Source organism: Kogia breviceps, chromosome 1 (assembly GCF_026419965.1).
Source record: "Kogia breviceps isolate mKogBre1 chromosome 1, mKogBre1 haplotype 1, whole genome shotgun sequence".
Lineage (NCBI taxonomy): Eukaryota > Metazoa > Chordata > Mammalia > Artiodactyla > Physeteridae > Kogia > Kogia breviceps.
This window is the reverse complement of record NC_081310.1, coordinates 121,940,135-121,967,734: the sequence shown is the minus strand read 5'-3', so window position 1 is coordinate 121,967,734 and position 27,600 is coordinate 121,940,135. Positions and strand designations below refer to the sequence as shown.

The 27,600-nt window shown below is 38.8% G+C and overlaps 1 pseudogene; it reads left to right on the top strand.

Annotated features, from left to right (window-relative positions):
• Nucleotides 1-27,600, top strand: part of LOC136793559 (peptidyl-prolyl cis-trans isomerase G-like) — a 33,950-nt pseudogene that overhangs the window by 2,999 nt on the left and 3,351 nt on the right.

Below are 27,600 nucleotides of genomic sequence, written 5' to 3'. Positions count from 1 at the left end.
AAATTAGGGGTTATACAACAATACATCACACATTTAATTTGAAAATTCGTTATCCCTGTTCCTAACAGTTCCTTGGCTTCTCTCACACTGACCATCCGCACTCTAACCCAGGATTTCTCACTGCCCCACTTTTCTCCTCAGGCCTCACACAGACACAAGTAGGATAAGCCTGGCCCGTGACTATAGCTCTCCTCTTTGGGTCTGGCAGAGTTCCCAGAAACACCCTCACCTGCAATGTCAGGACACTGAGACCAGGTCTCACACAGCTATTTCCATTTCAATTAAGTATGTGTGATTTGGATTTTGGACATGTGATTTGCGTTATCTCAATTAAATATTTTGTGAGCACTATTTCTGACTTGCAAATAGTGACAAAATTGCTTCCTTCTCAACTCAAGTGTGCAGTGGGAAATTAAGAACAATTTGAATGGGTCTCACCTTATCCAAGAGCTAATAATTCAGACCACAACCCCCACTCAAACCCCGAACTTTTTCAGCCACTGTGGATTTAGGGGAGGAAATAAGAGAACGTAAGGCACTGCCTCAGGTATTTGCATTCACTAGACAATGGGGTGTGGAAAGGAATTAAAGCTACAAGAAAATCTGCCTTGCACCTCACCTCTGTCATACTCTTTTCAGGGATCAAGTTGCAAAAAACCACTTGCTTCTAAGAGCAGGCTTTACTTTAGTACTGGGGTCCCCAACCCCCAGGCCAGGGACTGGTACTGGTCCTCGGCCTGTTAGGAACCGGGCTGCACAGCAGGAGGTGAGCGGCGGGCAAGCAAGCGAAGCTTGTCTGCCACTCCCCATCACCCCCCATGGCTCCCCATCGCTCGCATTACCGCCTGAACCATCCCCCACCTCCCGCCCCTCCCCGTCCATGGAAAAATTGTCTTCCACGAAACTGGCCCCTTGGGCTTCCCTGGTGGCACAGTGGTTGAGAGTCCGCCTGCCGATGCAGGGGACGTGGGTTTGTGCCCCGGTGCGGGAGGATCCCACATGCCGCGGAGCGGCTGGGCCCGTGAGCCGTGGCCGCTGAGCCTGCATGTCCGGAGCCTGTGCTCCGCAACAAGAGAGGCCACAACAGAGAGAGGCCCGCGTACTGCAAAAAAAAAAAAAGAAACTGGTCCCTGGTGCCAAAAAGGTTGGGGACTGCTGCTTTAGGAGGACTAGGTGGCTTTCCAGCTGTCTCTGGAGAATTGTTAGCCCATAGAGGAGAAGTGTGTGTGGTTGGCTGATTGCGGATCAACACCACCCACTCTACTTTGGCTCACCCAAGGCAGAGGTTCTCAGAGCATGGTCCATAGACCAGCCACGTCAGCATCAGCTTTACTTGGGAAGTGGTTAGGCAGGTGCATCTCATGTCCCACCCCAGACCTACTGAATCAGAAACCTTGTGAGTGAGGCCCAGGAATCTGTGTTTTAATGAGCCTTTCAGGCAATACTGGTGCAGCTCAAGTCTGAGGACAACTGACCTGGCATTCTATACAGCCCATATGCAAAGTCAGGCCTTCAAGTCTGGTGAAATCTGCTCAATCCTTCCCATGTAATGGGAAATAGAAAAAAACCAAAAACTTAACTTTATTTATATAGATAGATGAACAAAAAAGGCACAAAGAGGATGCTGGATGGTGCTGCTTTAAATCACCTGGCACAGCAATGGTCTGTGTGTCCATGTCTTTGGGGGTGAGGTGCTGGAAAGGTCAGCACTCCAGTGACCAGCAATGAACACATAGTGAGTGAAAACATCCCCCCGACTGTCCACTGATCTGCTACAAAGCCCCAGGTCCTCTCTTAGAAACACCTCACTTTTCGGGATACCTCGTGGTAAGCTGCGGCCCGCAGAAGTCTGTGCCAAGTTCTGTACCCACATCCTTCCATCTCACAACAACCCTAGACAAGTATTTCTTCTCAATTTTATAAGTGAGAAAACTGAGGAAATTAATTGTTCAAGTTCACACAGGAAGTAAGTGGTGGAGCTGGAATTCACCCTAAAATGTTAGGCTCCAAAACCCGTGCTCTGTCTCACCTGCAAAATCCTGCCTTGTCTGATTAGAAGTGGTGAGGGGGATTTACAGGGCGGCACACAGTGGGTGAGCGGGAGAAGGAAATGTTCAAGCAAAGGAGGAGGCTGAAAGCCACAGACGAAGAGCCATATGTGGCCCAGCAGACCGAGCAGCCACTGCTGGGTGGTGACCAGTAACAAGAATTCATTTTCACAAAGAAAAAGTAGGTGTTCACTCAAATCTAAAAGGTAGGCAATTCCCACCAACGGTGCAAGAGGGTTCCCTTTTCTCCACACCCTCTCCAGCATTTATTGTTTGTAGATTTTTTGATGATGGCCATTCGAGGTGATACCTCATTGCAGTTTTGATTTGCATTTCTCTAATTAGCGATGTGGAGCATCCTTTCATGTGTTTGTTGGCAATCTGTACATCTTCTTTGGAGAAATGTCTATTTAGGTCTTCTGCCCATTTTTGGATTGGGTTGTTTGTTTATTTGATATTGAGCTGCATGAGCTGCCTGTAAATTTTGACGATTAATCTTTTGTCAGTTGCTTCGTTTGCAAATATTTTCTCCCATGCTGAGGGTTGTCTTTTCAATTTGTTTATGGTTTCCTTTGCTGTGCACAAGCTTTTAAGTTTCATTAGGTCCAATTTGTTTATTTTTGTTTTTATTTCAATTTCTCTAGGAGGTGGGTCAAAAAGGATCTTGCTGTGATTTATGTCATAGAGTGTTCTGCCTATGTTTTCCTCTAAGAGTTTTATAGTGCCTGGCCTTACATTTAGGTCTTTAATCCATTTTGAGTTTATTTTTCTGTATGGTGTTAGGGAGTGTTCTAATTTCATTCTTTTACATGTAGTGGTCCAGTTTTCCCAGCACCACTTATTGAAGAGGCTGTCTTTGCTCCATTGTAAACTGATACAGCCACTATGGAGAACAGTATGGAGGTTCCTTAAAAAACTAAAAATAGAACTACCATACGACACAGCAATCCCACTACTGGGCATATACCCTGAGAAAACCATAATTCAAAAAGAGTCATGTACCACAATGTTCATTGCAGCTCTATTTACAATAGCCAGGACATGGAAGCAATCTAAGTGTCCACTGACAGATGAATGGATAAAGAAGATGTAGCACATATATACAATGGAATATTACTCAGCCATAAAAAGAAACAAAATTGAGTTATTTGTAGTGAGGTAGATGGACCCAGTGTCTGTCATACAGAATGATGTAAGTTAGAAAGAGAAAAACAAATACCATATGCTAACACATATATATGGAATCTAAAAAAAAAGGGGGGAGGTTCTGAAGAACCTAGGGGCAGGATAGGAATAAAGACACAGACGTAGAGAATGGACTTGAGGACACGGGGAGGGGGAAGGGTAAGCTGGGATGAAGTGAGAGAGTGGCATGGACTTATATATACTACCAAATGTAAAACAGATAGCTAGTGGGAAGCAGCTGCATAGCACAGGGAGATCAGCTCCATGCTTTGTGACCCCCTAGAGGGGTGGGATAGGGAGGGTGGGAGGGAGATGCCAGAGGGAGGAGATATGGGGATGTATGTATATGCATAGCTGATTCACTCTGTTATAAAGCAGAAACTAACACACCATTGTAAAACAATTCTACTCCAATAAAGATGTTAAAAAAATAAAAAATAAATAAAAGGTAGGCAAGTATGCAATTATCGTAGAAATGCTAAAATGCAATGTGCTTACACTGAATGGATTAAAATTTAAATATCATTTGGGAACGATTTACTTTTAGGGAAAACAACCCACTTCCGGATGGTGCTAGCTAGATAAATGAAGTATCCCTGCAGTATACTTCTGTTCAAGTGCACGGTGAGTTTTTGAAGAATGGGTTTAGTCATAAGTTCTGCACGAGTGAACAGTGTACCCACCCATGTCTTGTATTTCACCCCATGAGCTCAAGCGATGATGCTCAAAGAATTTCTCCTGCAGTTTGGGCAGTCAGCATCCTCAAGGGAATTCACTTTAAACTAGAGAGTTTAACCAAAGCCAAGCAAAATTCAGCACTTGGTTATTACTATTATTGTTTTAATAAGCATCTTCAGCAAACCTATCAATCTTCCAGAAAAAAAAAAAAATCTAGTTCTCTTTCCCTGGTGACAAGGGAGTAAGTTATGGAAATATTGCCTTACAGTACAAAGAATGATGCAATGACAGGCGACACTCAAACTGGTGATTAATTAGTACTTGCGCCTCTTGCCTGTTTCTAGTATGTTGATTAGTTCTGCCCTTGCCATGTGGGGTTGTGTCTTCCACATGAATCACTAGAGAAGGCAGCAGCATTCCTATTCTGAGGATGGAAGAAACATTAATTATTCCTTGGAATCCTTTTGGGTGAAGTGGGTTTTTTTCCTTCCCTTCACCAAGAGAAACAGGAGAATTATTTCCTAATAAAACTTCCACTAGGCCAGATAGTGTTGCTTGAACATAATATTTAATATGCAGTGGGCTGGAACCCGGCAGATATTGGCAGAGCAGGTGCCCCTGTTTTAAAAAGCTGAATGTGGCTGACAGTAATATCACTGCTTCCTTATGTCTATTAGAGTCAGGGCAAGGTTAGACAAATACATTCCCACCAGCACAAAACAGCAACTTTCCAAAATGTATGTCAGTGGTGTATTTACAGCCAAATCCAGAAGGAGCTTGTACTTCTTATGCTGCTCCCATTAATGAGACAAATGTCAGCATCCATAAGCTATTTTTTTCTTCCTGCTTATCAAATCTTTCAAAAAATTGATAACTAGTCTTTATAGATTGTGAAAGTCAGATATAACTCTGAATGTATTACTTTACTGGACCCCTTGGGGTAAACTTATCACCTGGAAACCGTTTTACATGGACGATTTGACTTTCATGTGGAGTGTCATAATGCACCCTGGATGGAAATCTAAAATAAAATATCTGGACTACAACCTTCCTCTTGGTGGGATTTATGATTCCCTCAGTACAATAATTTTGAAAATTGTATCCCTTAAGCTACAAGACTTGATAAATTATTAACTGCTTGAATTGAAGAAGCTTTCCAATAGGCTTATGTGCTATCTAGAGGCACAGATGAATTTCTATGGAACTAGAAGCTCACCTCAAACTGTTTTTCAGCAATCTAAACTACCCACTTCCTCTTCTGTCTAGGACAGATCAAAGTGTCCATTTCCTCTCTGGCATCTCTGGGAGGTGCTGCTTTTAGCAAAGCTCTGCCGAAAGATGATGACCATTGATCCACCAGAGAATTGGATGTGTTCAGTCAATCACACCCCAGAGAGAATTGCATCCACCTGGGCTCTTAACTTTCTATTTCTCGTGGCATTTTCTGGTTTAAATTCTACTCTGGAAGAACTGAATTGGCATACAGAGAATGCTGGTAGGAGGGAGTCTGGAGGGTATTGTTTTTGTGAACTTAGGGAATAGCATTTATATTTTTAATTTTCAGGGGCTTGTGCTACCAGAGGGAAAATGTTCACCTGTCTTCTGCTTTTACAGCCCCTCTCCTCTCATCCCAGAAAATGTGCCTTGAAAATCAGCCACGACTAGGTGTATAAGAACCACCAGACTGACCAAAGGCAGCAAGGGCCTAGAAAGCTTTCTGCAGAGCTCTCCTTTTTAGGGGGGAGGGAGGGGATTTCTTTTTTTTATTCAAACAGAAAGTCACAAAAATTATAATCATGCTCATCAGTTCACTCAGTCCCATGTAATTAATTATTTTTTCATCTTGATCTTTTGTTAGCACTTTTATGAATTCATCAGTTTTCCATTAGAGTTCTGAAAATGCTTATTCATTCAGTTCAGCAGTATAGTCGGTTACCAGAAACCTGTACTTGTCAGAGTCTTTTCCATGAATTCCTTGAAGATGAAACCCTTTTATAGGAACATTTTTGCAAAAGCATCAGAGTACACCCAGAACTGTCTGGGTGACAAAAGACTTAAAAATGACCACGGTTAAAGATTTGATGAAAGTTCATAAAAATGCAATTGACAAGGAAATTTAGTTATTTCTGAGATATACATTTTAAAGTAATAACTAGAATTATGACTTATAACATTATACCAGAACATATAAGATTTTTAGAAATTTCATGTAATGTCTGAAACATTAACATATTTCCATACAAATAACCCAAAGAAAGTTTAGTATTAGTTGTTTTGTTGTTTGTTTGTTTTATTATACTGCAGGTTCTTATTAGTCATCCATTTTATACACATAAGTGTATACATGTCAATCCCAATCTCCCAATTCATCACACTACCACCACCACCACCCTGCTTTCGCCCCTTGGTGTCCATACGTTTGTTCTCTACATTTGTGTCTCGACTTCTGCCCCGCAGAGCTCTTCTAATAGATTCTTTCCCTTCACCCAGGTCAGTTGAATTGGAAGTACATTTAATTATCTCTTTTACGGTCAATTCTGTGTGTAGTCAAGATTAATGCTAACTGTCTTGATATAGGGACACCTTCTATAAACACTGTTTCAGCGACACAACAGTGCAGTGCCCAAGAGCACATTGCAATAGAAACCAATGTGTTCTGTGGCCCAAGGTGGCAGGAACATGTGAAAGTATTTAGGATCAGTTGCTCTACAGGAAAACTTAAAATTCCCTGACATTTCACAGCTCATGTATGAAAGAAGTAGAGGCTTTCACCAGTTTGATAATGATCCTAAAACTTTACATGACATTATATATAACATATTGTAAAGATGAAGTAAACTTTTAAAAACTATCATTAATAAAAAATGGATTTTTATCAACCACATTAAAGGATAGACTGAACAGGTAGGTAGTCAATTGTAGGGAAAGTGTCATAGAGTTGTAGCCAGTTAATCAATTAACGTAGGTTAGTTTTGTGGCTTTTGTAAGGCTTACAATGTGTTCCTTTTTTAAATTTATAATTTGTTGTGTTTTTCTCTCCACTTAAATATTCACTTTGTACTCAATTTTGTATCAGTGATTTTTTTTTTTTTTTTTTTTCTTAAAGAGAGTCCTCCAAATTGAATACGCTTCAGGACTCACAATACCTGGATCTACCCTTGGGTGGTTTAATCACCCTTCTCTAATCCTGGGATGTCAAACTTTGGATAATATAATCATCTTCTATGTGTATAATCTGATCAATTACCAGGACTAAGCTTTTTAGAATTTATAGTTTTAAAATCTTTATCAAACCTAAAGATTTGGGGAGTTCCCTGGTGGCCTAGTGGTTAGGATTCTGGGCTTTCACTGCCATGGCCCGGGTTCAATCCCTGGTCGGGGACTGTGATCCCACAAGCCGTGCCATGCAGCCAAAAAAAAAAACCCAAAGCTTTATATATACCTCTTTACGAGGAATATATCGAATACTTCAGCAAATCAACATTGAGATTCTTTTTTCAAGTTAGCATAATAGAGTTCTCTAAAGGCTCTAAAGTTCTCTATGAAAAATATCTCTATGGTGAGTTTCTAAATTTTTCTTTTTCCCTGCTAGCTATTTAATTATTTATTAGTCATCCTTCTCTCTTTTAAAAAGGATGTGTATACCAAGGACTTTTCTCATCCAATAAATATTAACTTGTAAGTTTTAAAAATATGTTGAGAATTAGTTACCTGACTTATTTAATGAATAAATAATGCAATGATCAAAGGCTGAATCGATATGAATAAAGTCTGTTACTTAAAGGATCACAAGATACTACTTTTCTATAAGAGAATCTGAAGTTACCCCTTAAGGGATCATCATTTACAGGAAGATGTCCTCCCTGAGGGGACTGTGGACTGGCTGGCAAGCTGAAGGTGCTACTATCTTTTTCTCTGGCCTTCCCAGCAGCCCATATACAGCAAGCAGTTTCTAAACAAGCTCTATTTTGCAGGTGGGGAAGGAGCCGATAAGCACTAGACTGATGCAGGGCCAAAATTTGGGGCAAATCTCAAAGGAACCCATCTCCTTCCTCCAGAGAGCATGCGGGACACTTGCCTGGAAGCAGGGCAGATGATTCCAGGATCTGTTTCTCACCAGCTGTGACCCTTAAGCCACAGGCCATGGGGCAAGGGCATATGGTGGGTACTTGGCAAATTTTCAGGGATCTCTAGGTCACAGTAATTTCTCCACTAATCTTTTAGCCAGGCTGTTGGAAAAACTTTTTAGAATATGGAAACTGGAGCTTCCTTTCACCCTTCAAAGGAAGGTTGACCCTGTAGAGGACAGAATAAAAGCAGAGAAAGCACCACTGTCTCTTCCCCAGGAGACCCCTGGGCATACAACCCTCTTTGTTAGCTGTACAGAAAACCAAGTTTGAAGTTGGTAACTTTGGCTGTCACACAGCCTATGCATTTGTAGAGCATTTAGCTTATTGACCTAAATGTTCTCATGTTTAGAAAAAATAATGTAGTCTAATTAATTCATAATAAAAATCTTCCATTTCATAGAAGATAAAATTCATATAACCCAAACAGAATTGAATGTGTGGTGGGATGCAGTCATCAGCATGCAGCAGCCTTAAAAATTACAATATCTGACCTTAATATGTGTGAATCTATCAGGATTCCATTGTCGACATGTATATTTTTCAATATTCTTCTCTGAGTTGAAATTATGTCATTTATATGCAAATGACCACATCTTCAGCAGCTGCTGCTTCTCCTTTGAAGCTGAGGGGCTTATTTGCACTTAATAAAGCTTCATAAATAGGTTTTGCCTCTAAAAGGTGGGGGAGCAGGAAACTCATCATAGCCTTTTACAGTTACAAGCTTCTTTTTGTTTTGAAAGCGAGTGGCCATCTCTAAGAGGACGGTTCTCAGTTATCAAAGAAACAGGACTCCTCACCCAGCCAGCTCGCTCCTTCCCTCCTTGGGAAACAAACGCTCTCGTCCTTCCTGGCACCTTCTTGCCACCGCAGCTGTGGGTATCGCCAGTCTCCAGCTGGGTTGTGATTTAATCCAGCCTATAGTACAAAGGGGGACTGCTCTCTGAGCAGAGTCTCCTGCCAGGTGGTAAGAACAGGTGTCCAGCCCCAGGAAGACCCCTCTGCCCCTCCAGGCTGCCCTGTCCACGAGGAGGAGGGGAATGCCTCCGCAAGTGGAGGGGAATTTTTCCTTTCATGAGTTATGAGTTTCCCTTTAAAACACTCTACATAGGGAAGGGACAGCATTTGGGAACTGTTTGTACACTCTGACGGCCCAATCAAACAGCATTAAAAGAACGTTAAAAACTCACCTTAGGGGAGACCTTCAAGATGGGGGAGGAGTAAGAAGTGGAGATCGCCTTCCTCCCCACAAATACAACAGAAATACATCTACATGTGGAACAACTCCTACAGAACACCTACTGAATGCTGGCAGAAGACCTCAGACCTCCCAAAAGGCAAGAAACTCCCCACGTACCTGGGTAGGGCAAAAGAAAAGAGAATAAACAGAGACAAAAGAATAGGGATGGGACCTGCACCAGTGGGAGGGAGCTGTGAAGGAGGAAAGGTTTCCACACACCAGAAGCCCCTTCACTGGCGGAGACTGCAGGGGGCGGAGGGGGGGAAGCTTCGGAGCCACGGAGGAGAGCACAGCAACAGGGTGCGGAGGGTAAAGCGGAGAGATTCCCGCAAAGGACCGGTGCCGACCAGCACTCACCAGACCGAGAGGCTTGTCTGCTCACCCACTGGTGCGGGCGGGCGCTGGAGCTGAGGCTCGGGCTTCAGAGGTCGGATCCCAGGGAGAGGACTGGGGTTCGGCTGCGTGAACACAGCCTGAAGGGGTTAGTGCACCACAGCCAGCCAGGAGGGAGTCCAGGAAAAAGTCTGGAGCTGCCGAAGAGGCAAGAGACCACTGTTTTGGGGTGCGCAATGAGAGGGGATTCAGAGCACCGCTTAAACAAGCTCCAGAGATGGGTGCGATCCATGGTTATCAGTGCGGACCCCAGAGACGGGCATGAGACGCTAAGGCTGCTGCTGCAGCCACCAAGAAGCCTGTGTGCAAGCACAGGTCACTCTCCACACCTCCCCTCTCGGGAGCCTATGCAGCCCGCCACTGCCAGGGTCCCATGATCCAGGGACAACTTTACCGGGAGAACGCACGGCGCACCTCAGGCTGCTGCAACGTCACACTGGCCTCTGCCGCCACAGGCTCGCCCCGCATTCCGTACCCCTCCCTCCCCACGGCCTGAGTGAGCCAGAGCCCCCAAATCAGCTGCTCCTTTAACCCCGTCCTGTCCGAGTGAAGAACAGACGCCCTCAGGTGACCTTTACGCAGAGGCGAGGCCAAATCCAAAGATGAACCCCAGGAGCTGTGTGCGAACAAAGAAGAGAAAGAGAAATCTCTCCCAGCAGCCTCAGGAGCAGCGGATTAAATCTCCACAATCAACTTGATGTACCCTGCATCTGTGGAATACCTGAATACACAACGAATCATCCTAAAATTGAGGCTGTGGACTTTGGGAGCAAAGATATATATATATTCTTTTCCTTTTTCTCTTTTTGTGAGTGTGTATCTGTATGCTTCTTTGTGTGATTTTGTCTGTATAGCTTTGCTTTCACCATTTGTCCTAGGGTTCTGTCTGTCTGGTTTTTTTGTTTGTTTTTTGTTTTTTCTTTTTTAGTATAGCTTTTAGCGCTTGTTATCATTGGTGGATTTGTTTTTTGGTTTGGTTGCTCTCCTCTTTCTTTTTCTTTATTACTTTAAAAATTTTTTTTATTTTTAATAATTATTTTTTATTTTAATAACTTTTATTTTATTTTATTTTCTGCTTTCCTTCTTTTTTTTCTCCATTACTTCTGAGCCGTGTGGCTGACAGAGTCTTGTTGCTCCAGCCGGGTGTCAGGCCTGAGCCTCTGAGGTTGGAGAGCCGAGTTTAGGACATTTGTCCACCAGAGAACTCCCGGCTCCATGTAATATCAAACGGCAAAAGCTCTACCAGAGGTCTCCATCTCAACGCTAAGACCCAGCTCCATTCAATGACCAGCAAGCTACAGTGCTGGACACTGATGCCAAACAACTAGCAAGACAGGAACACAACAAAACTCATTATCAGAGAGGCTGCCTAAAATCATAATAAGGTCACAGACACCCCAAAACACATGACCAGATGCAGAGCTGCCCACCAGAAAGACAAGATGCAGCCTCATCAACCAGAACACAGGCACCAGTTCCCTCCCCCAGGAAGCCACACAACCCACTGAAACAACCTTAGCCACTGGGGGCAGACACCAAAAACAACAGGAACTATGAACCTGCAGCCTGTGAAAAGGAGACCCAAATACAGTAAGTTAAGCAAATGAGAAGACACAGAAACACACAGCAGATGAAGGAGCAAGGTAAAAATCCACCAGACCAAACAAATGAATAGGAAATACGCAGTCTACCTGAAAAAGCATTCAGAGTAATAATACGAAAGATGATCAAATCTTGGAAATAGAATGGAGAAAATACCAGACACATTTAACAAGGACCTAGAAGAAGTAAAGAGTAAACAATGATGAACAACGCAATAAATGGAATTAAAAATTCTCTAGAAGGAATCAATAGCAGAATAAATGAGGCAGAAGAATGGATAAGTGACCTGCAAGATAAAATAGTGGAAATTTTAATGCAGAGCAGAATAAAGAAAAAAGAATGAAAAGAATTGAGGACAGTCTCAGAGACCTCTCGGACAACACTAAACACACCAACATTCGAATTATAGGGGTCCCAGAAAAAGAAGAGAAAAAGAAAGGGACTGAGAAAATATTTGAAGAGATTATACTTGAAAACATCCCTAATATGGGAAAGGAAATAGTTAATCAAGTCCAGGAAACACAGAGTCCCATACAGAATAAATCCAAGGAGAAACATGCCAAACACATATTAATCAAACTATCAAAAATTAAAAACAAAGAACAAATATTAAATATTAAAATACCCAAATATTAAAAGCAGCAAGGGGAAAACAACAAATAACACATAGGGAATTCCTATAAGGTTAACAGCTGAACTTTCAGCAGAAATTCTGCAAGCCAGAAGGGAGTGGCAGGACACATTTAAAGTGATGTAGAAGAAAACCTACAACCAAGATTACCCAGCAAGGATCTCATTCAGATTTGACGGAGAAATTAAAAGCTTTACAGACAAGCAAAAGCTAAGAGAATTCAGCACCACCAAACCAGCTTTACAACAAATGCTAAAGGAACTTCTCTAGCCAGGGAACACAATAGAAGGAAAAGACCTACAATAACAAACCCAAAACAATTAAGAAAATGGTAATAGGAACATACATATCGATAATTACCTTAAGTATAAATGGATTAAATGCTCCAACCAAAAGACATAGACTGGCTAAATGGATACGAAAACAAGACCCATATATATGCTGACTACAAGAGACCCACTTCAGACCTAGGGACACATACAGACTGAAAGTGAGGGGATAGAAAAAGATATTCCATGCAAATGGAAATCAAAAGAACGCTGGAGTAGCAGTTCTCATATCAGACAAAATAGACTTTAAAACAAAGACTATTACAAGAGACAAAGAAGGACACTACATAATGATCAAGCCAAGAAGAAGATATAACAATTGTAAATATTAATGCACTCAACATAAGAGCACCTCAATACATAAGGCAAATGACAACAGCCATAAGAGGGGAAATTGACAGTAACACAATCATAGGAGGGGGCTTTAACACCCCACTTTCACCAATGGACAGATCATCCAAAATGAAAATAAATAAGGAAACACAAGCTTTAAATGATACATTAAACAGGATGGACTAAATTGATATTTATAGGACATTCCATTCAAAAACAACAGAATACAGATCCTTTTCAAGTGCTCATGGGACATTCTCCAGGATACATCATATCTTGGGTCACAAATCAAGCCTCGGCAAAGTTAAGAAAATTGAAATCTTATCAAGTATCTTTCCCAACCACAGCACTATGAGGCTAGATATCAATGGAAAAAATCAGTAAAAAATACAAACACATGGAGGCTAAACAATACACTACTTAATAACCATGAGATCACTGAAGAAATCAAAGATGAAATAAAAAAATACCTAGAAACAAATGACAATGAAAACACGACGACCCAAAACCTATGGGATGCAGCAAAAGCAGTTCTAAGAGGGAAGTTTATAACAATACAATCCTACCTCAAGAATCAAGAAATATCTCAAATAAACAACCTAACCTTACACCTAAAGCACTTAGAGAAAGGAGTATAAAAAACCCCCAAATGTAGCACAAGAAAAGAAATAATAAAGATCAGATCAGAAATAAATGAAAAAGAAATGAAGGAAATGATAGCAAAGATCAATAAAACTAAAAGCTGGTTCTTTGAGAAAATAAACAGAATTGATAAACCATTAGCCAGACTCATCAAGAAAAAAAGGAAGACTCAAATCAATAGAATTAGAAATGAAAAAGGAGAAGTAACAACTGACACTGCAGAAATACAAAGGATCATGTGAGATTACTACAAGCAACTGCATGCCATTAAAATGGACAACCTGGAAGACACGGACAAATTCTTAGAAAAGCACAACCTTCTGAGACTGAACCAGGAAGCAATAGAAAATATAAACAGACCAATTGCAAGCACTGAAATTGAGACTGTGATTCAAAATCTTCCAACAAACAAAAGCCCAGGACCAGATGGCTTCACAGGAGAATTCTATCAAACATTTAGAGAAGATCTAACACCTATCCTTCTCAAACTCTTCCAAAATATAGCAGAGGGAGGAACACTCCCAAACTCATTCTACGAGGCCACCATCACCCTGATACCAAAACCAGACAAAGATGTCACAAAGGAAGAAAACTACAGGCCAATATCATTGATGAACATAGATGCAAAAATCCTCAACAAAATACTAGCAAACAGTATCCAACAGCACATTAAAAGGATCATATACCATGATCAGGCAGGGTTTATCCCAGGATGCAAGGATTCTTCAGTATATGCAAATCAATCAATGTGATACACCATATTAACAAAATGAAGGATAAAAAACATATGATGATCTCAATAGATGCACAAAAAGCTTTTGACAAAATTCAACACCCATTTATGATAAAAACTCTCCAGAAAGTAGGCATAGAGGGAACTTACCTCAACATTATAAAGGCCATATATGACAAACCCACAGCCAACATCATTCTCAATGGTGAAAAACTGAAACCATTTCCTCTAAGATCAGGAACAAGACCAAGGTTGCCCACTCTCACCACTATTATTCAACATAGTTTTGGAAGTCTTAGCCACAGCAATCAGAGAAGAAAAGGAAATAAAAGGAATCCAAATTTGAAAAGAAGTAAAGCTGTCACTGATTGCAGATGACATGATACTATATAGAGAGAATCCTAAAGACACTACCAGAAAACTACTAGAGCTAATCAGTGAATTTGGTAAAGTAGCAGGATACAAAATTAATGCACAGAAATCTCTTGCATTCCTATACACTAATGATGAAAAATCTGAAAGAGAAGTTAAGGAAACACTCCCATTTACCATTGCAACAAAAAGAATAAAATACCTAGAAATAAATCTACCTAAGGAGACAAAAGACCTGCACGTAGAAAACTATAAGACACTGATGGAAGAAATTAAAGATGATACAAATAGATGGAGAGATATACCATTCTTGGATTGGAAGAATCAATGTTGTGGAAATGACTATGCTACCCAAAGCAATCTACAGATTCAATGCAATCCGTATCAAACTACCAATGGCATTCTTCACAGAACTAGAACCAAAAATTTCACAAGTTGCATGGATACAAAAAAAGCCCTGAATAGCCAAAGCAATCTTGAGAAAGAAAAATGGAATTGGAGAAATCAGGCTCCCTGACTTCAGACTATACTACAAAGGTACAGTAAGCAAGACAGTATGGTACTGGCACAAAAACAGAAATATAGATCAATGGAACAGGATAGAAAGCTCAGAGATAAACCCACGCACATATGGTTACCTCATTTTTGATAAAGGAGGCAAGAATATACAGTGGAGAAAAGACAGCCTCTTCAATAAGTGGTGCTGGGAAAAGTGGACAGGTACATGTAAAGGAATGAAATTAGAACACTCCCTAACACCATAAACAAAAATAAACTCAAAATGGATTAAAGACCTAAATGTAAGACCTGACACTATAAAACTCTTAGAGGAAAAGATAGGCAGAACACTCTATGACATAAATCACAGCAAGATCCTTTTTGACCCACCTCCTAGAGAAATGGAAATAAAAACAAAAATAAACAAAATGGGGCCTAATGAAACTTAAAAGCTTTTGCACAGCAAAGGAAACCATAAATAAGACTGAAAGACAACCCTCAGAATGGGAGAAAACATTTCCAAATGAAGCGACTGAGAAAAGACTAATTTCCAAAATTTACAAGCAGCTCATGCAGCTCAATGTCAAAAAAACAAACAACCCAATCCAAAAATGGACAGAAGACCTAAACAGACATTTCTCCAAAGAAGACATACAGATTGCCAACAAACACACGAAAGAATGCTCCACATCACTAATCATTAGAGAAATGCAAATGAAAACTGCAATGAGGTGTTACCTCACACCAGTCAGAATGGCCATCACCAGAAAATAAATGCTGGAAAGGGTGTGGAGAAAAGGGAACCCTCTTGCACTGTTGGTGGGAATGTAAATTGATACAGCCACTATGGAGAAGAGTATGGAGGTTCCTTAAAAAACTGAAAATAGAACATAAACTTTTTTAAGAACTTGGGATTCATGTAATTTGTTCATATAAAAAATTTAGTATCATTTTGTTACCTAACCCATTTTCTCTTCCTTTATATAATCACTTATAAATGAGCATAAATTCCTCTGTTCTGAATTAGTGTTAACTATGGTCCAATTACTGTGTTTGTGATTTTATGTACGTCATCAAATGTTTTTTCTTCCACAAGTATTTTATATATTAGGGAGCCAGAGATACATATTTGGTGGTAAATTTTGTATGTAAAAGTAAAATTACAAAGACACAGATGAAATTAAATTATACGATAAATATAGCTGATAATCAGCTTTTAATAATTAGCTAATTACTACGGTAATATTTGTGTGTTTTCTATTGCTAATAATGTCATTCAGGTAAGGAAGAATTATAAAGCAAGTAGCTGGACCAACAAAGAGAACACAAAGAAAGCTATTAGGCATGCACTGAGTTATTTGTGGTTAGTTCCTTGAGGACAATGCCAGATCCTTGATTTAGACTGAGATGGGAAGCAGATCTTAAAAGATTTCTGTCATTTTAATGATGTTTGAATATCATGTTTCTGTATGCTTAGTAATTGGTCTGTGCAGTCTTGTCTTTTTAAAAAATCTTTATGAGTATTTTAATAAAAGCTTGGGAGAAAGGTAAAAAAAAAACTAAAAATAGAACTACCATATGACCCAGCAATCCCACTACTGGGCATATACCCTGCAAAAACCATAATTCAAAAAGAGTCATGTACCAGAATGTTCATTGCAGCTCTATTTATAATAGTCAGGACATGGAAGCAACCTAAGTGTCCATCGACAGATGAATGGATAAAGATGTGGCACATATATACAATGGAATATTACTCAGCCATAAAAAGAAATGAAATTGAGTTATTTGTAGTGAGGTGGATGGACCTAGAGACTGTCATACAAAGTGAAGTTAAGTCAGAAGAGAAAAACAAATACTGTATGCTAACACATTTATACAGAATCAAAAAAAAAATGGTTATGAAGAACCTAGGGGCAGGATAGGAATAAAGATGCAGACGTAGAGAATGGACTTGAGGACATTCGGAGGGAGAAGGGTAAGCTGGGACGAAGTGAGAGAGTGGCACGGACTCATATATACTACCAAATGTAAAATAGCTAGCTAGTGGGAAGCAGCCACATAGCAAAGGGAGATCAGCTCCATGCTTTGTGACCACCTAGAGGGGTGGGATAGGGAGGGTGGGAGGGAGGCTCAAGAGGGAGGGGATATGGGGATATATGTAAATGTATAGCTGATTCACTATGTTATAAACAGAAACTAACACAGCATTGTAAAGCAATTATACTCCAATAAAGATGTTAAAAAAAGAAAAGTAAGGTGCCAAATCATTTTTATTCCTGATATATATCACTGGAAAAAAATCACCTTAATTCATGGGATAAGTACATAGTATTTCTCCTTTTCCCCTCCCACTCCCATCTTCCTAGCTGGCTCTTATTTGTCAACAGAATTGGATGGAAAAGGAAAAGACTATATGCATTTGGTGTGCATATAAGATGAATTCTACCTATTTTCTATTAATGCTCCTATAAAACCACCCAGGCTTCTATATTGGGGTCAACAGAAACGTTCCATTTACCATTTAAGACCACTTAAGACATGCAAAAAAAAAATAGAAGAATATTAAGGGATAATTTTTTCGTGCTGTTAGATACTAAGACAAATCTGAGGCACTTATGAAAAATAAATACTGATGGGAGTCAGGGTCTTTTTTTTTTTTTTTTGCCGTACGCATCGGCCTCTGCCGATGCGGAGCACAGGCTCCAGACACGCAGGCTCAGCAGCCATGGCTCACGGGCCTAGCCGCTCTGCGGCATGTGGGATCTTCCCGGACCGGGGCACGAACCCGTGTCCCCTGCATCGGCAGGTGGACTCTCAACCACTGCACCACCAGGGAAGCCCAGGGTCATTTATTTTTAAAGCACTGTGCTGCTGATTTGGTAATAATGACCTATTATCCCTGTCAGAGTAATAGACTATTCCTGGAGCTTCATTTCTGGTGTGTGAGCAACTGACGTAGTAGAGATGATTATACTGTCTAATAAATGTGTATAATCATTGAAGACACTGGTTGACAGTACTATCATTAAATTGTCACCAGCTTGGCAAAGAGACAAACACCTCTACCACATCGACCTATCAGAGATGTTTATAACTGCAAAAACATCCAAGTACAATATTAATGTTAATAACTGAAATCTCATACACACACACACACATACACACCTAAAATTCCAACCACTAGGACCAAAGTGTGGCCAGGGATGAGTTGGAAAGAAGTGATACCTGGTCCTTGAGTCAGGAATCCTGGGCTCTAAGCTCATCTCTCTGAGCCTCAGTTTCTTTCATTTTAAAAATAGAGATCATGTCTGTCCTGTGCATCTCACAATATTACTATCAGTAACAAAATTGTAAAAGATAAAGAATACCAAGTAATAATAATCTATTATTATGCCTCTATATAACATTATGGTACAAGTTGCTCTTGGTATATTTAAGATTTTACATTGGCTTACTTTTTTAAAAAATTGTGGTGAAATACATATAACATTTATCATCTTATCATCTTAACCATTTTAAATTGTACAGGTCAGTACTATTAAATAGCACATTATTCTACAACCTTTATCAGCATCCATTTCCATAACTCTTTTCATTTTGCATCACTGAAACTCTGTACCCATTAAACAATAATGTCTTATTCCCCTCCTCCCTCCAGACCGTGGCAACCACCATCCTATCTTCTGTCTCTATGAATTTGACTACTTTAGATATATAAGTGGAATCATACAGTATTTATCCTTTTGTGTCTGGCTTATTACAGTTTGCATAATGTCCTCAAGGTTCATTCATGTTGCAATGTATGTCAGAGTTTCCTTCCTTTTTAGGTTAATAATATTTCATTGTATCTATAAATCATTTTTGGTTATCCATTTATGGGTTGATGAATACCTGGGTTCCTTCTACCTTCTGGCTATTGTGAATAATGCCATAATTTATATGAATAGGAAAATAGGAATATATTCTATTTATGAGTATGAATATATATCTTCAAGACCCTGCTTTCAATTATTTTGGTTATATACCCAGAAGTGGAATTGCTGGATCACATGGTAATTCTATGGTTAATTTTTGAGGAACTCCCATACTGTTTCTCACAGTGGCTGCACCATTTTACATTTCCACCAACAGTGCACAAGGGTTCCACTTTCTCCACATTATCAACAAGTCTTATTTTCTGGTTTTTTTCTTTTCTTTAGATAGCAGCCATCCTAATAGGTATAAGGTGGTACACATTGGTTTATTTTTAATACAATGAAGGACAAGAACCATTGTCTAATATTATCATGTAAGTTTTCACATTTGGAATGACATTTTTAAAAATTTTTATTGAAGTATACTTGATTTACAATGTTGTGTTAGTTTCAGATGTACAGCTAAGTGATTCAGTTATACATACATATATATCTATTTTGTTTTTCAGATTATTTTCCCTTACAGGTTATTACAAATATTGGAATGACATATTTTTTAACCATAAATTAGATTTGCCAAGTATGTTTACAATTATAGTACAGAGTAATTTAGGAGCTCCTCTAACACCTGCATATATATATAAACAGGTATTTACATATATAGTTTTAATGGAAATTTGCCCCCAGAAATTATTTATATGCTAATTATATATGTAACTCATACATATATAAATAGTGATACCTAAGAAGTTTTATAATTTATATATGTATATATAAATTACAAAGCTTCTTAGTTTTATATATGTATAAAACTTAGTTATATATAACTTCTTAGTTACATATATATATATTTTTTATAAAAAATAAGCTTCTTAGTTATAAAACTTCTGAGATATATCAACTAGTCAATCTAGAGAATAAGAATCACTGGAAAGCTGAAAAACATGTCGGTGCTCAAACCTCATCTCCAGAGATTCTCATTTAGTTGGTCTTGATCAGGCCCAGATGTCAGTATTTTGATGATTCTAGTGAGCAACCCATGTGGTGAACCACTGCTGCCCTGTATCCATTCCATTGCAATTTAAAATCTATTACTCCCTTACTTTTCAAACTGTGGATTTGGGTCATCGTCACCATCATCATTATCATCATCATCATCATCATCACCTGAGAGCTTAGAAACTGAGAATCTTGGGCTCCACCCCAGACCTACTGAATCAGAATCTGCATTATAACAAGACCCCCAGGTAAGGCAATATACACATTAGTCTGAGAAGGGCTCATCAGTGGAGATGCAGAGAAGTTGTTTACCACCAACCACACACTATTTCTTTTCAAATCCTTGCACTGTAATATGCTTTTGAATAAAACCTATTTGTAAGAAATACAAGCTGCTAAGACATGTACCCCATACTTGCTTATAAAGTTTAATATTGGACTAAAGTAAAGGACTAGATTTTTTTGTAGGCAAATTTTGTATTGTTTGATTTGGTCTTTTGTTTCAGTCATATGAGAATTTTTTTGAATTCTAATTTTGTAACTCCGCATTCTTTCATTGATCACGAAGCTGCAGATATTAGCATAAAAGTCATTAGTGAAAATGTTGAACATTTTAGGGCTGAGGGATCAATCTCTAATTTATTCCTCCTGGAAAACTTCCTCTGAATTTATAATATTTCTTAACTAGCATTGTTTGTATCATTCAACAAGTTAAAAATCCTCTTACCTAATACAACCAGCCCACAGTTCTTTCATAAGGATATCTTGAATTCTTGGTCATACTGAAGTCCCAATACTCTGTCTATAAAATTCCTCTGATTTCCAGTATATAGCCCTTTAGAAAAAGTGAGATGCATTTAGACTGATACGGCTTTATTCTTACTGAACCTACACTATTCCTAGAGATCACTGTTTACTTTGCAAACTCTTTAAAACTATCTTTAATTTAATTAGTCCTAGTTTTATTGACTATTTACTTTTTCACATTTATTCTTTACAATTTCTTAAAGATTTCTGATGTCATTTCAACTAGTCTATAAAATAATAATGATAAAATGAACAGCTACTGTACATCGAGCATTTATTATGTGCCAGGTGCTGTGTTAAAGTGGATTACATTGAATTGTCACCCTAGTCCTATGAGGTATATACCATTATCCCGATTTTAGAAGTGAAGAAACTGAAATTTAAATCTGTTAAGTAACTTGCTAGGAAAACAAAGTGGACTCTAGGTCTGACTTCAAAGCCTGTTTTCCTAATCAACATACTATATTACCTTCCCTTGGAATGCAGTGGTTCAGATGTGGAGTCTTGAATAAACTGGGGCTCCAATTCCATCTCATCAATATTCATTAACACCCTTTCCAGTCAAGTCTGATGAGCAGTCTTCTTACCCAGAAAAATATTTAAAGGTAGTACAACAGGAGTGGAGAGGTTCTGCTTCCTCATTGCTGTTACATGGCAACCTAGCATCATTATTTTCAAGCCATGGGCCGTTCCCTTCTCAGAATTCTTCCTATTCTGAATTTCTTATTTTCTTTACTATTTTTGTCTGGTTCCAATATTAGTCTTCCTCCAAGACTTGAGCTACTCCAAATCTTGGGTATGTGCCATCCCATTCAACTTTCATCCATGTTCATCAGAAAGCTTATTGTCAATCTAATTGATCTCATTGGATTCCTCCAGTTTTTCTTCCTTGGTGGAACCACTGTAATAGTCAGAATCAAATTGTGCACTTAATCATTTTCATTGTTTGCCTTACTTCTGATGGAGTCACTATCATGACATCAGTTAGCAAACTTTCCCATTGGGGCTGTAAGAGCTAGTACACTTCTCAGAGAAGCCAGGTTTGCACTCACAGTCGGCCCATTCTCTGACTGTATTTGGCAATAGAACTTCACCTGGTGTTGTATGTGATATATGTTTTTCCTCTAGCAAAACCTTCCTGCATTCTAAGGAATCTGCTGGGGTAGTGCACTTAGAATATCAAGAAAACAATAAATATGCCATGACTCTGTCATACAGAAAACTTTCTTGGCTGTCAGCCATTGAGCTTCTCATGTGGAGAAGGGCTGTAGAGTAGCCGTTAACAGCTCACACTTGGAGTGCATAAAATCTGTAGGCGATGTGGAGATGGTGCCATTTCTCAAGCTTTAATTTCCTCCATTGAAAATAGGGATGGTAAGAATGGGATAATACGTTAATGCAAGTGTTCCTTAATGTGATGTAAGTGTGCCTTAGCACAGTGGCTGTTAAACTATCATCATTCAACTCCTTGCCCTACCCCCCACCCATGAGAGATTTTGATCAGCTGCCCCAAGCTCCTTCCCAGCCTACACTATCAGCCCAAGGGTGTAGCTGAAGCTTGTGACCCCGGTGAAAACACTTAACCACTTTCTAAAGGTTTTGTGAACATTCTCATCCTCCAGGTGGTTTACTCTTGTTTAATTTTGAGTACAGGACAGAGGCCAAACTGATTAAAAGACATTGTGTATAGTTGTGAATATCTTTTTAGAAAATGTTTTTGGGTTTCAAAAACCTGGGAGAGGGAAATTAGCTCACTGTTTTCTTCCCATACTTAGGAACCCATACTAACACTCCATTTCTCAAAAGGTCTGAAAATAAACAGGAGCAAAGTGAGCTTCTGCTGCAGGCCCTCCCTGTCTTGGATTACAGGCATGGGAAAGTCATTTTGATTCAATGAAAATGACAGCCGTGTGGTTCTGTGCCATGAGGCAAAAGGTGGTACACTAGATTCTATTGCTGCTGTAACAAATGATCACAAATTTAGTGGCTTAAAACAATACAGATTTATTACTTACAGGTCTGGAGATCAGAGGTCAAAAAAAAACAACCAGTCTCACTGGGCTACTGGGCTAAAATCAAGGTTGCCTGATTTCAAAAACCAAGGCTGCATTCCTTCTGGAGGTTCTAGGGGAGAATCCATATCCTTGCCTTTTCCAGCTTCTAGAGGCCACGTGCATTCCTTTCCTTGACTTGTGACTCCTTTCTCGATCATAGAAGCTACACTGTGGTATCTTCAAATCTGTCCCCCTCTCTCTTTCTCTGTCTGAGCTCTGCTTCCACCCTCACATCTCCTCTGACTCTGACTCTCCTGCCTCCCTCTTTCATTTATACGGACACTTGTAAATGGAAGTGGTCTTTCACTTTCAGAATGGGCTCACCCAGGTAATCCAGGATAATTTCTCCACCTCAAGATCCCTAACTTCACATCTGCAAAGTCCCTTTTGTCATGTTACTGACATATTCACAGATGTGGGGGATTAAAATGTGGACATCTGTGAGGGCCTTATTTTGTCTACCACAGTTGTGGATTATACATTCTTTCCTCAATCATGGGGTCCAGATATTATCAGTACTGGTTTATGTTTTACAGTCAATACTTCAAACGGGACAAGGTGGCATTCAGAGAAGACAAAGTTAATCAAATAAAAAGCAGGTATCAGCATGCACTTTATCACATCACCAAGACAATCAAAACAGTATGATAGTAAATTTGACTTCTTGTCACATTGAATTCTTTTTTCAGTGCTATGTTATCAGAAAGAGGCAGTATTGTTTAAATGTAATTTATATAGTGCCTTCCCCTGAGTGATGAACAGAATATTCCTCAGTATTCTCAGTGAATTAGGCTCTCTATCTCTCTTTATCCCAGCTCAGCCACTCTAGCAATATAATATGCAGCAATATAACATCTGTGTGCAAGAAATAAATCAGACTCACTAAATTTAAGGATGTTCACTTAAAGAAATTCCTTTCGGAGTTTCTTTTTTTCTCATTTGAAAATGCTCTTCTTTGGGTATTATAAAGCCATTGACCCATATTAGATTAATTAGGTCAATTAGCCTTTATGTAGTAATTACCAGTCAGATGGCTTTGAATAATTCCCTTTTAATAAAGATGTGCCTTGAAAAGAGATTATCAACTTAAATTCCTGCCACATAGTAGCATTAAGAAAACATGCATTTAGTAATTCTTTCTGCAATGTGGTTTGGGTGTAGCAATGACACTGGGTAGAAAAAGCTTAAGGACTTTACCTTGATGAATTGATTATTCACATTCACACACTGTTAAAAGCCACATGGGTATTTTCCATTCAGAGAAGCTGTTGGTAGCCCTGAATGCTGAGCCTAACTCAGAGCAACTCCCTCTCTTTTTCTAACCGGTCAATAGGAATTCCCAAATTTTTAGACTCACACTGGCCCCAGCACCTAAACTGGGACTCCCACTTGCCGACAGGACTATCTGAATTATTTTACGCTCTGCTTCTCTCCTTCAACAACATCCCCATATTTTATCCTAATATTGACAATAGCTGCTGCTCAATGAGTATTTGCTAGGTTCTAGACATTTCACATTTGTTATTCCTAATCGTTACCATGAGTTAACTCACTACACAGGTGTTTGTTGAAATATTTGCTCTAGATACTGGAGATAGTCAAGTGGATATCCTATGTCCATATAACAGTTGAGGAAACTGAGACAGAGGACCTTAGTGAGGAGCCTAAGGTCCCGCAGCATGGAGTTTTGCAGGAAGCCCAGCGTCTGACTGGCTCCAGCTTGGCTTCGCCCACCCCACCAGGCTGCCCCAGTGCGGGAGGGGGCACTAGAATTGCTGTCTCCTTTGAAAGCTGTGTTAGAAAACTCACCGGACTGTTTGGGACATAAGGTTACTAATGAAGTCAGAACCTTCAAGAAAATTTTAAAGGCACTTTAGGAATCAGGTTCAAAAATAGAAAACTCACAGTTACTTAGAACAAAAGTCCCACCCCTAGTAATTAAAGGGTTTAATTTGTTTTTTCTAAATTTCAGAATTCTGATACATATACAAGTGCAAAAAAGTTGAGGTACTACTTAAACGAATACATACAAATGGCATTAGTGATAGTTCTAGGTGCATCCCTTGCTGTTTTCTCTTGCTGTAGTTCACTCAATTCCTGATGTTTAGATCAGAAGTCAGTGCTAAATTGTCGGTTGTGCCCTGACATTAACATGTTGTGTAGTCTTTGATCTTCCACAGAACAGAAAGGATTCTGTGAGCAAATTTACTCTATTGCTAAGATCTGGACATTTCGGTGACCTGGAATATGGAGATAACTTTGTTTCTGTTGGTTTATTTTACAGAAGTTTTAGGTTCCTACAAGAATCAGAAAGTTTCATATTGGGAATGTAAAAATGGAGTTTCTGGAGGGCAATTTGACAACAATGTGTTTCAATAATTTAAAAGGCAAATAGATAAAGATGTATGCTTAAGAATGCTCATTGTAATACTAGTTATTAAAAAAACTGGAAACGATCTAAATATATATCAGTAATCATTAAATGTTATGCACATCCATGCTTGTACTACATGAAAAATTATTATGTATAACATTTATATTGTATTACTAAATGAAAGATTAAAAAACAGATTATAATCCCACTTTAAGGTGTGTGTGTGTGTGTGTGTGTGTGTGTGTGTGTGTGTGTGTATGTGTATATCTGGATGACTGTATTCCAAAATACGCAAACAGTGATTATCATCAAGCGGTGGGATTGAGGGCGATTTTAACTTCTTTGTACATTTCTGTATCATCTGAAATTTTATTTTTATCCACATTTCCCATTTAGATCACCCAAACCACCCCCCACTGACAACAACTCTAATGCATTTGATGTAAATCTTTTTAGTTTGAGTTTGCATATATTTCTACAAAATATATTTTCTTGTTTTTTGTTCAGATATTTTACATTTACTTAATTTCATATTCTATTCCTTAACATTTTTCACCTAGTACTGTTTTTCTAGGCCTCTGTTGTTTGTGTACTAGTCTATTGCTGAACTATTTTTGTAGTACAGGCACTGTAAATATGCATATGCTACTTTCATACTCAGAAAAAAAATCCAGTAAAGCTCTTTTTATTGTGAAGAAAAAAGAAAGAAAATTATTTCTTCTAACATAAGAGCATAAATTGCTTTACATAATTTTGTAAATGAAATATACAACTGGAGAAATATTTATTACACTGAAGATTCTATTTTTCTAAACACCCCTACTTTAGAAAAGTGTTTGGACATATGGAACTCTTCTCTATAAATATGGAAAATTCAAAGAGAAAAGAGAATATTTCTCTCTATGAAGACTCTAAAATGATTTATTTTAGGAGGCAAAAATTTCAAAAGACAAAGTTATTTTGAAAGTGAAAAGTAGTGAAATGAACTTATTACAGTGTATTCTCACTATATATTAAAAATGAAATTAAAATCATTTAAAATAAAAGAAATATGACATTGTAACGCAAACAGAAATTGAGGAATATCCCAGAAGGATAGGACACGGTTGATGGACAGCACAGGAAAATGAAAAGACAATCAGAGGAAGTAATAAAGCCTATTGTGAAAAACTTGAAATTTATATATTGAAAGTTCACAATTTTTAACATAAAAATCTAATAATAACTGATAATCCCTTTCCTTTCTTTAAACTTTAAGGATAAAAATAGAACTTTAAGAATAACTTTGTTCAATCATATTTTTATAAGATACATGTCAAATACTCTCAGTAAGATTGTGTTTAACTTTCAAACTTTTCTTCAAAACAATATATTTCTAGATGAGAGATGTGGAAAAAAGTCACATATAACTATTTGTTATGGTGGAAAGTGGCAAGATGAGAATCATATTTCAAGAAGATGTTACTTAACTCCTACGATCCTGGAAAAGGTCACAAAGAACTGGGTTTCTTCTCTTTCTTTTTAAGGTTAGTTTTCACTGGCAGCAGAGAGAAGCTTTATGACATACCACTAGCAGACAAAACCAAGTTGCCTTTACGAAAAGGATTTTGTTGAACACAGGCTTTTTATTTCTCTCTCTCTCCAAAATATTGGGTTTCAAAATGAAGTCACTGACCTAGGAAAGACAAACTAATAGTCTTCAGGGATCTGGAGGCAGGACAAAAAGCAGGTTAAAGTACAGAACTTTAAGTGTGAGAACCAAGAAACAAAATAATGACCTGAGGGCTCAGGGCCAGTTGGGAAGAAGAGATGTCTACTAATGTTGACAGGTGATCTGCAAAGGGGAACAGCCCAGCAAAATGACCAGGTTCTCCAGGGAGAAGGTCACAGCAGTCTTGCTTCTCTGGAAACTAGAGTTAAACTGGCCACTGAGAATGTAGGAGGTGCCTTGGCTAAGAGCCCTCTTGAATTTGCCTTAAATTCTCTAACACAGAAACTCTAAAGATTAGGAAAAACATGGATTTTGATGATTTTATGCAGCTATAAAGATCAGTGTTTCACTCATTTCTAAACAGAATGGCATAATGTTTACGCAAAGGATTCTTGGATTGCACAAAGTTCAAGCTTTTTGACCTCTTGCAATTTATTTAGCTTCCTCATGTATAAAATATATACATAACAAGAGAATTTACCTCATAGGACTATTTTAAGGATTAAGCTAAATATGCCATCCATGTACTATGTGCCCGATGGCCTTATGCAGGAAGTAAAAAAAGAACGTATGTTTAACATTTGAGCATCCACCTGAGATTCAGATCTGAATTTTTATAGCAATTGAGATTAGTGTTTTGTAATGTTTTTGATAGATCATATTGAATCTGAAGAAGACATTGTTACTAATAATATTAAGAAATGAGACCTTGCACAAATCTATCACTATTAATAACATAGTGGGTACAAACCTCGGTCCATTAGCTCAAGGATGCAAGAAATGTTAAGTTTTAATTTTTCTTTCAAGCCCCCCTTCCACTAGATGTTGGAAAAACAATCACAATCAACTCAAGCTTTCCCTCCCCTTACACTGCATACATGTTCCAGGGGGCTGTTACTTGTTGTCAGTTGTCATCCTCTCTCTATG